The sequence below is a fragment of the Pristiophorus japonicus genome, chromosome 4, assembly GCF_044704955.1.
Source record: "Pristiophorus japonicus isolate sPriJap1 chromosome 4, sPriJap1.hap1, whole genome shotgun sequence".
NCBI classification, from domain to species: domain Eukaryota; kingdom Metazoa; phylum Chordata; class Chondrichthyes; family Pristiophoridae; genus Pristiophorus; species Pristiophorus japonicus.
This window is the reverse complement of record NC_091980.1, coordinates 109073338-109091383: the sequence shown is the minus strand read 5'-3', so window position 1 is coordinate 109091383 and position 18046 is coordinate 109073338. Positions and strand designations below refer to the sequence as shown.

At 46.8% G+C, this 18046-nt stretch overlaps 1 protein-coding gene across 1 annotated transcript in view; it reads left to right on the top strand.

The window, feature by feature from the left end:
- The window catches only part of LOC139262477 (glutamate receptor ionotropic, delta-2-like), a 644533-nt gene that overhangs the window by 525371 nt on the left and 101116 nt on the right, over window positions 1-18046 (top strand). The window lies entirely within an intron of this gene.

Below are 18046 nucleotides of genomic sequence, written 5' to 3'. Positions count from 1 at the left end.
TTTTGACAACAAATCAATGGCACCTCTGTGATCTTGGATCGGACCCGACCCGCAGAGGCGGTTGACCCAATTAAAGCAATTATTGGCTTGTTGACAGACCCTTAATAATGGTTTTAACATTACCTTTTACCTTTAACTGCTTGGCCACGGGGTCCATACTGCTCATGGACCACATCTGTTATCTTTAGTTGATTGGCCATTGAATCAGCTGATTAGTTGACAGCTTGAAATGTACTATAAAAGCTACCACCTCACAGCTGCTCACTTTCCAAGCACAGAAGCTGTTGCTTACTGCATTCGGAAGATAGATTGAGCTTTATGCAGGTTGCAAATGTTTGCAGTACACTCTCTATCCAGTGTCACCTCTTTGGAACAACATCTCTCACCATTGACAGATTGCTTCTGTTATCTATACTGCACCTGCCATCTATTCCATCAGCATGGATGCCGTTTCTACTATCTCACTTTGGTCCTCAGAATCTGACCATGATCAGCCCCAACACCAGCAACACCAACTTAACTTGCACCTCCAACCATCCCACTCGATCTAGATTATCACTTTCCCATCTCACTAAGCAATCCGCAACAACTGATGCTGCACAGCACAGAGGGCATCAGCACCGGTCACATTGCTGCCTGGGATGCCAGGGATGGCCTCACTATGGCCAAATTTACTTCACTTGATGCTGTACACACTGGCTGCTACATGATGCGCCAGGTTGGCACTACCCCACACCAACACCATAAAGCACCCCTACAATGTCCAAACCATTCCTTTCATGTTCATCCCCATTACGGAGGTACCGTTATGCCTCACCATTTTTTACTGTGACTCACTAAACCACTTCCAACGGTGCATGCAAATTTGTCTAAGAACGCAATGTGTTGAAAATAAAGTTTTAATGTTTGATTGCATATTAACAGAAACTTTACATGAGCATTGGTTAAAACACCCAATTGGCTACCGTTGTGTGTTGTTAGTTGGTTTGATTGTGCTAGGCTGAGGGTGAGTGTGAGGTGTGGCTAGTGAGATGGGGAAGTGATAATGTAGATAGAGCGGGATGGTTGGAGATGCAAATTAAGTTGGTGTGAGTAAGGATGTGCTGGAGTAGGATTGGGAAGGCAGAGAGATGTGATGAGTGGCACAGCAGGATGAAGGTGAGTGTGGCTTTGTATTCACATTTCCTGATCGAATGGTATCATTGAAAGGTTTGCGGCACTGCACCCAGGTCTTCCTGACAATATCCCTGCTTGTATCCTCCTGTGCAATGCGCATCCAGGCTGACTTGGTCTCCTGGGTAGGTCTCTTCTGCCCTTCAGCTTGGAAGAGGACCTCCCTGTGTGCTGTGACTCTCTCCATAAATACTCCACTGTGCAGTGATTATCAGTGTTTGCAGCATTTCAATGCTGTAGAACACTGACAGCACAAACGTCAAAAGTGAGGTGGCCTTGGTCCCTTTAAGGGAACTGGCTCAAGGTGCATCATGAATAATGTCACCAGACCCGCTCCATCTAATTGGGCCAGGAAACGTGCTGGGCGGGCTTAGCAAACCCCATTAAGGTAAGTTCATTTTAAGCAGCGGGATGGAGCCAGCAGCGGGTCCGCGACCCACCAAGGTGAGCAAAATCTCGGCCTTCTTTATTCCTACTCTCTGATCTGTCTACACATTTCCTCTTCCATTTCCCTCCTGCAATTAGGGCATCTATAACAATGGTCTCTAATCATATTAGCCGGAATTTTCCTTACCTTGGCGGATGCAGTGCGGGCTGTGACCCTGGTGGGTCCGGACCCCACTGCTGGCTCCATCCCACTATACAGATGAACGTACCTTACTGGGGCCTATTAAGCCTGCCCAGCGTGTTACCCGGCCCAAATTGATGGAACGGGTCTGGTGACATCATTCATTATGTGATTTAAGCCGGGATCCTTAAAGGAATCCTGGCCACGTTAAGATTTAAGTTCAATCTAGTTATATATGAGTGACAAAGAAATATTTAAATAAAATTATCATTAATATGACTCCAGCTACAAATACAATCAAGAACATAATTTAAAAAGTATATTAATTGTGAAGTTATTAGTGTTTTAGTTACAAATCTACAGACTTTTGTATCATTGGGCCCAAGTTTCGGGCCACACCTAGAAAAGCGCAGCCCCGACCTGGACGCCCGTTTTTTGCGCCACAAAGTGCGCCTAAAAAAAACGTCCCTATTCTCTGGCTCCCTGCTGGTCGTTTGCTGCTCTGCGCGGCGCAGCACGAACTGTAGGGGGCGGAGCTAGGTCCCTGCGCTGAAAACAATGCCGGGACCTCTGCACATGCGTGCTACAGTGGGCGCATATATGCAGTAGCTCCAGGCGCCCAAAACTGTGTGGGAGGGGCCTGAAGCATGCAGCCCCCTAGCCCTGGCCGAATGGCCTCATTGGGGCTGCGTGCGTAAGGCTGCCTCCCACGCCCAGCTCCTGCTTCCTCCGGACCGGACCCGACTTGACTCCCGCTCCCACCCCCCCACCCCCCACCGGACCGCGCCACCCCCCCCCCCGACCCGACCTCCGCTTCCCCCGCTCCCGACCTTCCCCCCCCTCCCCGACCAACCTCCGCTCTCGACCGATCTCTCCGCCCCCCCCCCGACCGATCTCCACCCCCGATCCGTGCTCCCGACCCCCCCAGTCCCCGGACCCCGGACCCGACGCCACCTACCTGTCAATCCGGTAAGTCTAAGCTCAAAGTCTTGGGCCCGCCCGTTCAGCCTCCCTCTCTTTTTTTTTTCTCTCTCTCTCTCTCTCTCCCTTCTCTCTCTCTCTCTCTTCCCCCCTTTCCCTCCCTCCCTTCTCTCCCCCTCTCCCTTCCCCTCCCTCCCTTCTCTCCCCCCTCCCCTCCCTCCTTTCTCACCCCCCCTCCCCTCCCTCCCTTCTCACCCCCCCTCCTTTCTCAGCCCCCTCCCCTCCCTTCTCACCCCCTCCCCCACTACACCCCCCCTCCCCCACTACACCACCCCTCCTCCCCCTCCCCTCCAACCCTCCACCCCCCCCCTCCCCATCCTCCCCCTCCCCTCCACCCCTCGCTGTCAGAAACACAGACACTGACAGACAGAGAGTGAGAGACACACACAGACAGACAGAGAGATAGAGACACTGACAGAGACACCCTGGGGGGGGGGGCATCCCAGCACGCTGTTGGAGGGCTCCCGGTGCTGCAGTCGTTAAGTAGAAAATGTTTTATATATTGATTTTTTTTTTAAATTATTTCTTATTAATTTTTTTTGATTTTATTGATGCTTTTATCATTTATTATTGATGATGGCTCCTTATTTGTAAAACTGAAGTGTTTAATGTTTGTAAACTTCCCTTTAAACCCCCCTCCCCCCCATTCCCTACACCTGATTTGTAACCTACGCCTGATTTTCTAAAGTGTAGACAAGGATTTTTCGAGCGTACAAAAATCTTCACTTACTCCATTCTAAGTTAGTTTGGAGTAAGATTTCACTGCCGAAACTTTGAAAACAGGCGTAAGTGGCCGGACACGACCCTTTTAAAAAAAAAATTCTGTTCCAAAGTGAAACTGTTCTAACTGACTAGAACTGGAGCAAACTAAATGCCGAGAATTTGAATTTCTAAGATATTCCGTTCCACACCAGTTGCTCCAAAAAATCAGGAGCAACTGAGGCCGAAACTTGGGCCCATTAACTGGTACAGGTACAGTGTCCGAAATCCGGAATCCTCGGTATTGAGTCCGTGCTGGTTTTTGGATTTTTCCGGATTTCAGACAAGAAAATCAATATAGGTAGAAATCCGTAATCTTCGTGCCGGGTTTTGAGCGGCGAGGTCCGAAATCCGGCAAAACCCGTAATCCGGCACGGATCCGGTCAAGGATTCCGAATTTCAGACTATAGATTTTCTTGTCTGAAATCTGGAATCCTCGACCGAATCCGTGCCAGATTTCGGACCTCGCCGCTCGCCGAGTCCCACTGCCCGCGGCTCCCTGGTGCTGTGCTTTTTGCTGGTTTCCTCATCCCTCACTGCTCGATGTCACCATTTGGCCACCTCAAAAATGTCCGGTTTTCGGAAAACAATTCCGGATTCCAGACGACTCCATTAGTTATGGGAAAAATGTCCGGTTTTGGGTCAATTCCGATTTTCAGAGTTCCAGATTTGGGACGTTGCACCTGTACAAATAAAAGATGTGTGTATGTTGGTAGCCACGCCATGGCGTACCATCTTGCCATCCAGAGGAGGCGGGGGTCCCCGATGGAGTGCACTCTACGCGGGAGTCCTCCCACTATTTATCAGGGACTTGGCCTGGAGGGTGGTGCACGGAGCAGTCCTGTGCAATAAATTTTTAAGCCGGTTCATGGGCTCCCAGGCTGCCTGCAATTTCTGCGGTCTGGAAGAGTCCGTGTTCCATGTTTTTATTGACTTCACGAGGTTGCAGCCCCTGTTCCATTATTTAAAGGGGCTGCTCCTCAATTTCTGGCTGCACTTCAGTCCCACACTCCTGATCTTTGGGCACCCTGTGCGGAGGGGAGCGGGTAGGTCCGAGGGCCTCCTTGTAGGACTGCTCCTGGGCACGGCCAAGGGTGCCATCAGCCGGTCCAGGCAGCGGGCGGTCGAGGGGGTCGTTCAGCCTGACTGCCTCCCTCTCTTCCGTGCTTACATCCGGGCCAGGGTGTCCCTAGAGATGGAGCACGCGGTGTCCACCGGTACACTCGCGGCCTTCCGCGAGAGGTGGGCGCCGGAGGGACTGGAGTGCATTATCACCCCCGGCAACCAAATTTTAATTTGATTTTATATGTTTTGAAGTTTAATTTATTTTAATTGCTGGGGTTTTTTTAGTGTCCCCCTCCCCTTTTATAGGGGGCACTTGTAAAATATGGAATTTTAATGCCTTAAAAAAAACACAAAAAAAACCCTACAAAAATACAAAAAAAAAACCCAAAAAACAAAAAAAAAATGCGGGCCTTGGGAATTGTTTGGAGTGTCCCCAAGATTTAATGTTTATTTGTTTACTCCAAAAGAGTTGCAGGGAAATTTAACAAGTAGGGCAGGGGGGAAGGCTCTTAAGTGCCTTTAAACTACCCATAATGATTTCAATTGGGTCCCCCCGCCACTGCAGGTCGGGTCAGCTCCACGCTGACAGATGCGTTTGTGGGAAAGGCTCATGGGAGCAAGTTGACAGCAGGTTTCCTACCCGCTGTCAAAAAACCTACTTTCCCACCTATCACGCCCGCTACCACCTCAGATAATTCAGCGCATTGATTCTGTTTGAACCAATATTATGTACATCAGTCCTCACTGACAGGATGTATTCCTTTCTTTGCCAATATTGTCACTTTTTTTTAACCAATTCTGTCCTTCGCACAAATATTATTTACCACCCCTGCCTAGTTTGTAGCCAGGTTTCTGCTAATGCTATTAAATATATATCTGCCTGTAACAAAATTGCTTCTAATTTCCTCACTTCCACACAAAGCATTGCATTACATGTGCTTTATGTTTTCCTTTGCTTGTATTTAATACCACTCCTTGATTTTTTTTGTTCAAACAAATGCCTTGTTCCTTTACTTAGTGTTTGCCGTGTTTAGAACTGGCCAATTTTATTTTCCTCCTTTAATTTCTTTATTCCTTCTGCATACTCTCCTTTTTCCTAAATTCTTTTTTATTTGTGTAATAAATTTCTACCTTCTCTACTTGCTCTCTCGGATCTTATTTTTCTTGTCACCTTCTTTTCTTCACTCAGAGAGTTGTGGGCATGTGGAATTCTCTACCACAGAAAGTTGTTGAGGCCAGTTCGTCAGATATATTCAAAAGGGAATTAGATGTGGCCCTTACGGCTAAAGAGATCAAGGGGTATGGAGAGAAATTAGAAATGGGCTACTAAAGTTGCACGATCAGCCATGATCATATTGAATGGTGGTGCAGGCTCGAAGGGCCAAATAGCCTACTCCTGCACCTATTTTCTATGTTTCTATGTTTCCTTGTTTAAAGACAATTCACATTGCTATAGAAACATAGAAACTTACAGCGCAGAAGGAGGCCATTCTGGCCAGCTATTTTGCCAGCTCATTTGCTCCCTTCCTGTTCAGATGTCGCCTACTCTTGCAGAATAGTCCCCATTTTCCCTAGAATGTATCTAAGACTTTCTTACATAATCCCTTTAGCTATGCATTGAGCTCCTAATCTTCATATCTACCGGGGATCAAGATGCGTGTCCTTTGGTTCTGCATGCTGTCTGATAATTTAAACGATTGCAGCATGCAGCCCAGTGCTAAATGCACAGTTGAGTGGCTGCACACCTCAGCACAGGGCCCAAGTTTGTGTGAGGCTAGCATCACTTAAAGCCAGCCTGCAACTCTTGAGGAGGAGGTGCATTCTGGCTGGAGCAGGTGCTGGAAATGACTGAGCAAGAGAGTCTGACCTGCAAAAATAGTAACTAATGGTGCAACCGGGGAGAAAGCAGCTCCAAGGTTCTCAGATGCTGCACTGGAGGCTGTGATGGAGGAGGTGAACAGGAGAAGAGAGGGTGTCTATCCACAGTGGGCCAGGAGGCCCTCCAGACAAACTCTGTGAAGGCAGTGGGAGCTGGTAGCCATGAGGGTCAAGGCCAGGAGTCAAGCCCGGAGGACCTGGATACAGTATCGCAAGAAGTTCACTGACCACACAAGAGTGGTTATAGTCAGTGAATTCATCATCAAATGCCATATCCCACCAACCGCACCACTAGCCTCTCACAATGCTCAATGCACTGCACCCCCATCGCTCATCTATCAACAATCTTTATCAAATACCGTGCATCCATTGCTTCACCTCACCCTCACACACTTACCACTATTGCAAGCCACACACCCACTTCTCACAGCTCGCACACACTGCCAGCTATTCAATCATGACAGGCACATCATCCAAACACAATGCACTACACTCACTGACACACTTCCGCTCTCTGTTGCAGCACAAGTTGCTGCAAGGCAGCAAGAGTGAACCAGTGGGGGACAGGCGCGCCTGCATGACCTTACCACAGTGGAGGGGATGGTGGTCGCCATCATTGGAGCGGCCATCGTTGAGCCCGTGGCCAGTGACTGGGTTGAAAAATTCGAAGATGACAGTATCCTCATACCTAATCCTCCTTACATCCCACTTCCCCCTTATCCCACAATCGCTTCTGATTTACAATCTGCAGATGGTTAAGCCACCTCCTGGTTCCCCCCCCCTCACCACAAATGTACCCTTATGCCTTTCTCCTTTCAGGTACCCAAGAACTGCAACCTGGCCGGGTAGTGGTGGAACAGCAACAGGTGGAAGAGCAAGAAGGCAGTGTTGCTGAAGACACAGCACCATCACTCGATTTCTCACTCGCAGACACCAGCTCAGATACTGACACGCGGCATAATTTAGAGGATAGCTTAAACTCAGGATCTGCATGTGGTGAGGCACCAGGCACGAATGGCCTGCAGCCAGGCCAGGGGACAAGGGTAGCTCGCTGGAGGGTGAAGGCGCACATGGGTTCTGCTGCAGAGGACTCAGATACGCACTTCGATGGGAAGCGCTACAGAATGGTGGGCTGCTTCTGCTTTCGCTGCAGTGGACGCTGAAATATCGGCCATCACACTGCATCATGATTGGGTCCACAAGTGTGCTAACGGAGTTGGCTGCCACTTCCATGCTGGAAAGGATGGGCTCCAAGCATTGCGCAAAGCCCTGTGCCAGATTGGTGCCAGACTCCTCCATACTGCTTATCATTGCACGTAGACTTTCTGGCATGCCTATCAATGCATTGAGCATTTCATTGGAGCCGCTTTCTCCCCTGTTGCACTATTAGTCACTTTTCTTGCAGTCCTCCAACAGATTACTAGGATTGCTGAGACGCCAGCCCAGGGGACTGGCAGTGTTTCTATGGAGCACAAACCTGCTGTCCTCTCTCAGAAAGGTCGCATTCATCCTCCCACCCCTGCCACTCTGCCAGTGCCCTTACTGTTACCTGTCAGCCAGCTAGTTCAGGCTGCTGTCACCCATGACAAAATGGTGCAGTCCGAAACCGGGCCTTCTAGGCTCAGAGCTGCTTGAGGTCAACCTCCAAGGCCAGTAGCAGTCTCCCCTACTGAAAGTCGGCAGTCTTCCACCAGCCAAGCTGCAGCCACTGGGGTCACACTGCGGAGGAGCACAAGGACAGGCAAAGGCACACAGAAGATAGGCACTAATGGAATGCACAAGGGTGATTAGTTCACATTTGTATGTATTATGGCATGCTTTGATTTATACATTTTGTTTGGAATGTTTATTTTAAATAGTTTTTATTTTTGCATTGTGCCCATATGATGGTCGTTAACAGGGAAGGTAGGGTGTGGGACTATTGGTGAATGTGGAATTAGGGTTGCGTATACTGGTATTGCAGCTGGATTAGTCAGTCACAGACAGCCCAGCCAGAAAGGGGCTGTATGAGTTGCCTCCTCCCCTCCTCTTCCTCCTCCTCCTCCTGAGCTGGCTGGCTTAAAGCTGGTAGCAAGGGCTGTGCCCTCATGATGGCAAGATTGTGCAGCATCTAGCAAATCACCATGAATCGTGACACCCACTCTGCTAAGTACTGCAGAGCTCCTCCAGAGTGGTCCAGGCAGCGGAAGCGTTGCTTCAGCACGCTAATGGTCTGCTCGATGATATTTCATGTGGCACCATGACTTTCGTTGTATGAATGCTGCCCACATGCGGGTGGGTTGCCACCGGAGTCATGAGCCATGTTGTTAACGGATAGCCTTTGTCGCCCAGTAGCCACCCTTTGGTTTGTCATGGTGGCTCAACTGAAGATGGCACGGCAGACTGCTGCAGAAGGAAGGTATCATGACTGCTGCCATGATACCTGCGTGGTTCACTGAGTATGGTTGCACACCAGCTGGATGTTGAGGAAATGGAATCTCTTCTGGTTGCTGTACATCTCAGAGTTTACAAACGCCGCCCAAAAAGCAACATGCATGCAGTCAATGACACCCTGCACCATGGGAAAACCTGCAATCCTCCCAAAGCTACATGCTCACTCTGTCTGCTGTTCTCTGGCCAGAGAGAAGGAAATGTATTAAGCTTTCTTGGATTACAGAGCCTCAGTTACCTCCCTGATGGAACAGTGAACTCCAGACTGGGAGATATTGCAAATATCTCTTGCTCCAGCCTGGAAGAAGCCTGACGCATAAAAGTTCTTGGCCACCATGACCTTCGCTGCCTCGGCAGATATGGCCTCCTGGTGGGAGTCCTTCTCCCCCCAACACTTCTTCCCTCTTTCAGCCGCTTGTCCTGCTCTGTGTTACCTCTGCTTATTCTCCCTAAAGTGTCAGTATCTCCAACTCAGCTTCAAGTTCTAATTAGCGAAATCCTGTGGCTGTCAACATTGTGCAAATATCCTACAATGTAAATCATTTATGTTTGAGATTTATTTTAAGCAATAGACACATTGGAAACATTATTACAGCGGTTTCTTCATGAGTATTAAAGTTGCATAACTGTCAAACATGACAAATGTGAGTGTTATGATAGTCATTCACCCAAGAGAAAGAATGTCTGCAACTTTCTGTCAGTTATCATATTTCTTATTCATTATTTATTCTAATGGCTTCTGGCAAAACCTTGAATGAGCCTTCAAATTTATTCTTGAGCACCACAGGCTAAATTTTATTCATGCTGTTTGTGCTAGCATGAATGTCAGTGCTAAATGCATTTTAGTTCATTTCATAGCATTAAAAAGCATTTTTATTTGGTGACCAATATGTTTTATTGCTACAATGTGAATGCATAAATTATCATTTGAATATATTTCTAGTAATGGTACATAGTGTTAAAGTGACTATCACCCTTCTTTCCACTTCAAAACCATGCCTCATTGTAGTTATGTTATAGGTTTTCTGGAATATAATGATTATGCTGCTTCAAAATGGTACTTTCGGTAGCAGAGTTTAATTGTACGCATATGCTAATGTCGTTATTTTTTTTGGCACAGCATTAATGGAGATTTGTCTATATTTTACTCCCTTAATAGTTATGTGGCATAGCATACAAATCTCACAATACTCTAAAATGGGAAGTTAAGAGCATTTTGTTTGCAGCTACATATCCGAGTATGGCATGGGATTCAGCATCATAATCATCATCATAGGCGGTCCCTCGAAACGAGGATGACTTGCTTCCACGCCAAAAAAGGATGAGTTCACAAGTGTTTCAAAGAAGGACCCGTACAACAACGTCAAGGGTTGAAGATGCCTGTGCGTGGATTTTTTTTAATGTGTGGTGGCCGTTGCACACCAGCCACCACACGGGCTTGACAGAGCTAGGTCTGCTGCATGGGCCTAATGTGCACATGAGAATGCTGATGTGCTAAAGAGTGAACTGTTTTGTTAAACGCTTGATGGTTTTAATTTTTAAACATATTAGTAACAGGAAATGGTCAAAGAGCCGGCACAGGCATTATGGGCCAAATGGCCTCCTTCTGTGCTGTAAGTTTCTATGCTCAGTGCCAGACTGCAGTGAAGATGAGCATTGCTTCATGACATTAATCATGCGTGGATCTGGCAACCCATAATCAGGTGTAGGATCCATTCACACTATCCATACCACCGTCCAACATGCAAGGATGTAAGTGACTCCTCATTAGGATTCGAGAGCTATACAAGTTTCCATTAGTAACCAGACTCACTAAGGTGCATCATTTCATGTGTCTCAGGAGATGCACTCACAAGTTGTGTCTCTGCTTTGTACCAGCTGCCAACTCCCCAATAATCACTATTATTCTATCTTCACCAATGCTCAGTGAGTGCATTTGTGCTGATGCCTGCTTCATTTGTGGGTCATGATGATTGATGTTCCTGTGAATGTTACATCAGGATTTGCTGCTTTGAGTTCTTTTTCGTCTATGAAAGCAGCAGATGGTACATTATGAGACAATAAGCACAGGTATCTATTTGTATACTTCATTGTAAGTACACCACTATTATTTTGCATTCTCCTTCTATCTTTGAGGATTCCATACCTTCCGATATGACCCTCCCAAATTAATTCACAATTACTAGCTTAGAATAAGTGAAATGTTTTACAGGTGACTCCATCATTAGTTCCATATTGGCACCTCCAATTGTGTGCAGGTATATCTTTTAAACGTAAGAGTAGTTAGGATTGAACTGAGATGAATTAACCCATGGAAATTCCTTCAGGTTGTACATCACTTCCATCTTGATATGCATGTTGCAATTTGTACACTCCTGCAATTTTCACTTATACATTTTCATAGAAATTTACAGCATGAAAGGAGGCCATTTCGGCCCATCGTGTCCGCGTCGGCCAACCAAGAGCTATCCAGCCTCATCCCACTTTTCAGCTCTTGGTCTGTAGCCCTGTATGTTATGGCACTTTAAGTGCACATCCAAGTATTTTGCAAATGTGGTGAGGATTTCTGCCTTTACTACCTTTTTAGGCAGTGAGTTCCAGACCTCCACTACCCTCTGGGTGAAGAAATTTCCCCTCATATCTCCTCTATACCTCCCCCCAATCACTTTAAATCTATGCCCCCTGATTGTTGACCCCTCTGCCAAGGGAAACAGGTTCTTCCTATCCACTCTATCCAGGCCTCTCATAATTTTATACACCTCAATCAGGACTCCCTTCAGCCTCCTTTGTTCCGAAGAAAACAGATCCACCAACTCCAATCTTTTCTCATAGACAAAATTCTCCAGTCCAGGTAACATTCTTGTAAATCTCCTCTGCAGTGCAATCACATCTTGTAATGTGGTGACCAAAACTGCAACAGTACTCTAGCTGCGGTCTAACCAGTATTTTATACAGTTCAAGCATAACCTCCCTGCTCTTGTATTCTATGCCTCGACTAATAAAGGCAAGTATTCCATATGCTTTCTTAACCACCTTATCCACTTGGCCTGCTATCTTTAGGGATCTGTGCACCTGCGCTCCAAGGTCCCTTTGTTCCTCTGCACTTTTCACTGTCATACAATTTAATATGTATTTCCTTGCCCTGCACATACAGAGGCTGAACTCCAGGATATAGTTGACGCATTTACTGAGGCGTAAGAAAGCATGGGCCTTATGCTAAACAACAGTCAGACAAAAGTCCTCCACCAGCCTGTCCTCGCTGCACAGCACTGCCCTCCCAGTCATCGAGATCCACGGCACGGCCCTGGAAAACAGGGAAGACATGGACCACTTCCCTTATCTCGGGAGCCTCCAATCAACAAGAGCAAGCATTGACGACGAGATCCAATACCGCCTCCAGTGCGCCAGTGCAGCCTTCGGCCGCCTGAGGAAAAGAGTGTTTGAAAACCAGGCCCTCAAAACTGTCACCAAGTTCATGGTCTACAGGGCCGTAGTAATACCAGCCCTCCTGTATGGCTCAGAAACATGGACCATGTACAGCAGACACCTCAAGTCGCTGGAGAAATACCACCAACGATGTCTCTGCAAGATCCTACAAATCCCTTGGGAGGGCAGACGTACGAACGTTAGCGTCCTCATCCAGGCCAACATCCCCAGCACTGAAGCACTGACCACACTTGCTCAGCTCTGCTGGACAGACCACATCATTTGCATGCCAGGCACCAGATTCCCAAAGCAAGTGCTCTACTTGGAACTCCTTCATGGCCAACGAGCCAAAAGTGAGCAGCGGAAACATTACAAGGATGCCCTCAAAGCCTCCCTAATAAAGTGCGACATCCCTACTGACATCTGACCAAAGACCGCCCTAACTGGAGAGAGTGCATCCGGGAAGGTGCTGAGTTTCTCGAGTCTCGTCGCCGAGAGCATGCAGAAATCAAGCGCAGGCAGCGAAAAGAGCCTGCAGCAACCAGCCCCACCCACCCCTTCCCTCAACGATTATTTGTCCCACTTGTGAAAGAGCCTATGGTTCTCGTATTGGACTGTACAGCCACCTAACAACTCATATTAAGAGTGGAAGCAAGTCTTCCTCGATTCCGAGGGACTGCCTATGATGATGATGATGATGATGATAAACCTCCCCAAATGCATTACCTCACACTTATCCGGGTTGAATTCCATTTGCTACTGTCCCGCCCACCTGACCAGTATATTGATATCAAGAATAACCTCCCGAAAATACTAGAGGACTGAGGGTCTAGCGAGGAGGAGGAACTGAGGGAACTGAGGGAAATCCTTATTGGTCATGAAATGGTGTTCGGGAAATTGATGGGATTGAAGGCTGATAAATCCCCAGGGCCTGATAGTCTGCATCCCAGAGAACTTAAGGAAGTAGCCCTAGAAATAGTGGATGCATTTGTGGTCATTTTCCAACTTTCCATGGATTCTGGATCAGTTCTTATGGATTGGAGGGTAGCTAAGGTAACCTCACTTTTTAAAACAGGAGGGAGAGAGAAAACGGAATTATAGACCGGTTAGCCTGACATCAGTAGTGGGGAAAATGCTGGAATCAATTATTAAAGATGTAATAGCAGCGCATTTGGAAAGCAGTGATAGGATCGGTCCAAGTCAGCATGGATTTATGACAGAGAAAACATGCTTGACAAATCCTCTAGAATTTTTTTGAGGATGTAACTAGTTGAGTGGATAAGAGAGAACCAGTGGATGTGGTGTATTTGGACTTTCAAAAGGCTTTTGACAAGGTTCCACACAAGAGATTAGTGTGCAAAATTAAGGCACATGGGATTGGGGGTAATGTGTTGACGTGGATAGAGAACTGGTTGGCAGACAGGAAGCAAAGAGTAGGAATAAACGGGTCCTTTTCAGAATGGCAGGCAGTGACTAGTGGGGTACCACAAGGTTCAATGCTGGGCCCCCAGCTATTTACAATATATATTAATGATTTAGACGAAGGAATTGAATGTAATATCTCCAAGTTTGAAGATTACACTAAGCTGGGTGGCAGTGTGAGCTGTGAGGAGGATGCTAAGAGGCTGCATGGTGAATTGGACAGGTTAGGTGAGTAAGAAAATGCATGGCAGATGCAGTATAATGTGAATAAGTGTGAGGTTATTCACTTTGGTGGCAAAAACCGGAGGGCAGATTATTATCTGAATGGTGACAGATTTGGAAAAGGGGAGGTGTAATGAGACTTGGGTGTCATGGTACATCAGTTATTGAAAGTAGGCATACAGGTGCAGCAGGCCGTAAAGAAAACAAATGGCATGTTGGCCTTCATAGCGAGAGGACTTGAGTATAGGAACAGGGAGGTCTTGCTGCAATTGTACAGGGCCTTGGTGAGACAACACCTTGAGTATTGTGTGCAGTTTTGGTCTCCCAATCTGATGAAGGACATTCTTGCTATTGAGGGAGTGCAGCGAAGGTTCACTAGACTGATTCCCGGGATGGCAAGACTGACATATCAAGAAAGACTGAATCGACGAGGCTTATATTCACTGGAATTTAGAAGAATGAGAGGGGATCTCATAGAAGCATATAAAATTCTGACGGGATTGGACAGGTTAGATGGAAGAAGAATGTTCCCGATGTTGGGGAAGTCCAGAACCAGAGATCACAGTCTAAGGATAAGGGGTAAGCCATCTAGGACAGAAATGAGTAGAAACTTTTTCACCCAGAGAATTGTGAACCTATTGACTTCTCTACCACAGAAAGTTTGTTGGATATATTCAAAAGGGAGTTAGATGAGGCCCTTACGGCTAAAGGGATCAGAGGGTATGGAGAGAAGGCAGGAATGGGGTACTGAAGTTGCATGATCAGCCATGATCATATTGAATGGTGGTGCAGGCTCGAAGGGCCGAATGGCCTGCTCCTGCACCTATTTTCTATGTTTCAATGTTTCCTGCAATCCACAGCTTTCTTCTTCATTATCAACCACGGAACCTATTTTAGTGTCACCTGCAAACTTCTTAATCATACCCCCAACATTCAAGTCCAAGTCATTGATATATATATCACAAAAAGCAAGGTACCTAGCATTGAGCCCTGTGGAATCCCACTGGTTGCAGCCTTCCAGTCTCAAAAACACCCATCAACCATTACACTTTGCTTCCTGCCTTCAAGACAATTTTGGATCCAACTTGCCAATTTGCCCTGGATCCCATGGGCTTTTACTTTTGTGACCAGTTAGCTGTGTGGGACCTTATCAAAAGCTTTGCTAAAATCCATATACACTATATCATACGCAATGCCCTCATCAACCCTCCAGGTTACATCCTCGAAAAATTCAATCAAGTTAGTCAGACACGAACTTCCCTTAACAAATCCATGCTGACTGTCCTTGATTAATCCATGTCTTTCAAAATGAAGATTTATCCTGTCCCTCAGGAATTTTTCCAATAATTTTCCCACCACTGAGGTTAGGCTGACTGGCCTGTAATTACTCGGTTTATCCCTTTCTCCCTTTTTAAACAAAAGGTACAACATTAGCAATCCTCCAGTCCTCTGGCATCACACCTGTAGCTAGAGAGGACTGGAAAATGATGGTCAGAGCCTCTGCTATTTCCTCTTTTGCTTCTCTTAACAGCCTGGGATACATTTCATCTGTGCCTGGGGATTTATCCACTTTCAAAGCTGCTAAGCCCCTTAATACCTCCACTCTCATTATGTTTATCTCGTATAATATTTCATGCTCCTCCCTCATTGCAAAGTCTGCATCGCCCCTCTCTTTTGTGAAAACAGATGCAAAATATTCATTAGGAATCATACCCATGTCTTCTGCCTTCACACATAGATTTCCTTTATGGGGTTAGACTTTCCATTAGTTCTGCATTGCTTCCACCTACTTAACGTCCATTTTAACACTGAGATGTATACTGCCCAGATATCGCCTATTTCGCTAAAAAATGGAAACTATCGCCCATTTATCACTCACTTATCGCCCAGCGTTACTTTCGGCATTTCGTTAACTCCGAGAATTAATAATACCGCCCGCCCATTTTTTCTGCCGTAAATGTCAGAAAAATGGAGACTAATGCCCACAATATCGCCGAGCGTTACTTTCGGCATATCGAATACATATCGCCAAAAATATCGCTCACCGAAACAAATGCTGAGAAAAGGTTGCTCTCACCTGAACTAAACCCAGCGGTATGGGCGCCATCATATAAATCGGAGGAGTTTTCATAAAAAAGGCTTCTTCAACTTCTGGGGAGTTTTGATGTAATCTGGAGTTATTTTAAGATGATTTGAATATCTGAACAAACAACTTATCATAATGTGGACGAATTGAATTTATTTTATTTGTTTTAGTGGGGAAATTTATTGTTTGTGAACAATAGGTCCAATACTGATAGTTATTGTAATGGGGCCTGTAACTTCTCAGCCTATCTTGATGACTACACACATGCTGCAGACTAGAGCTGGCAGAAGGTTTATTGAAGAGCATCATGTGCCCAATCAAAGAGGTGGCAGACTGAGGAGGAGAAGGACGAGATCATACACCCAATGCACTTACCGGGCGAAGCGGTCTTATCTGAGAAAATGCGCAACAATGTTATGTTGAATAAAATAAATGTAATATCTGTATTAAGTAATACTGAGAACTGTACAAAACACCTCTCCCCATCCCTACCCCACCCCACAACAAAATTAAAACATTTATATCATCTGTAACATTTTTTACACTCCCAACAACACTTCAAAAGAACACAAATGCAAAAAAACAAGTTACCCCCTTCCCCCCCTTACCTCCCAACAAAATAGCAACAACAACATCAAAATACAGTCACCAATACAACTCCTGCGGCCATGCACCTCACTTTCCTTTCCCCCACCCCTCCCCATGCTTCTCCTCCCAACCTCTACCCTTTCCCCTCTCGACTCCAAGCGCTTTGCCGAAGTGCTCCTCAGGCGCTGCTTCATTGGGGGGGATGATGGCAGATCCGCTGGTTGGCCGGATACTGGAGAGGACGGTCCCAAGGAGGGAACAGTATCCGAGCCAGAAGCAAGAGCTTCCTCCTAGCTCGCATGTGTCGTTGGCAATGGGGATGCGGCACCTTGGGGTTCAGTGCCACACTCCGGGACCACTGGTAGCCCTCTGACACCAGTGTTCCTGGCTATCACCTCCAGGGCTTCCGCCATCCGCGGCACATACTCGGTCATAGTGGTGGGCAAGATGACCAGCTGTTGGGATATGCCCCCCCATTGTCTGGAGGATCTACTGACTTATTTCAACACTCCTCCTGGACAAGTGTACTATGTTCACGCTTAGATCTGCCTGCTGCGTAGAACCAACCTCCGCGGGGTCAGCACCGGCATGGAGACACTTGGGGTGCCCTGCGGCAAAGTGCTTGGGACCGCTACCTCCACAGTGGAGGAGGACATGGCCGCAGAAGCACTAGATGTCATCAGGGTTGCATAGATGGTGGAGCTTGTCGATGCAGGCTCCTCAAAGTCGGCACTGTCATCAGTGTGGAAGGCACCCTGCAGCTCCACGGGTGAGATTCGGGGCTCTTCAGCACCAGAATGATGATCCCCCGCCGAGGCCGCCGCCGGATCCGCAGCTTCTTGCCTCGGTGGTGTTGCATGGGGCTGCGCTGTAGGCTGAGCTACACAATATAAATGAGGTTATTAGAGGAGAAGGGGATGCTAGGCTTACAAGGTGATTCAAATGCTAAACACAGCAGATGCATGACAAAAGCACTACCATTATCAAAATCATCACAGACATCACGTTTCATGAACATGACCAAATTCTGCATTACAATCATTTTTCATGAGGCCATCATTATTTAGATAACACTTTCATCAACCATCTATCATATATTATTGTTCGGATATGAGTGGGTGTGGCATCTATTGACTTTACATCACGCAATGGTGTATACTTTACTCATGTGGCATCACATCAGTTTCTGCTGCTGCTTGCGTGGCTGATCGGGGTGGCTACGCAGTAGTGACAACACCCGCTCCTTGATGTCTGTCAGCTCACTGATGACTGGTGGCCCGCCATCCGTGCGCCGCTGCTCGGCCCTATTCTTCAACAGCTTCTTCTGCAAAAGGTAACAACAGCACAACATGGCATGAGATCATTGCATAAGATCATTGCTAGGTACTGTCACAGAGACTGATACAACACACAACCGACAGATGTAATCATTATTATTATGATAATTA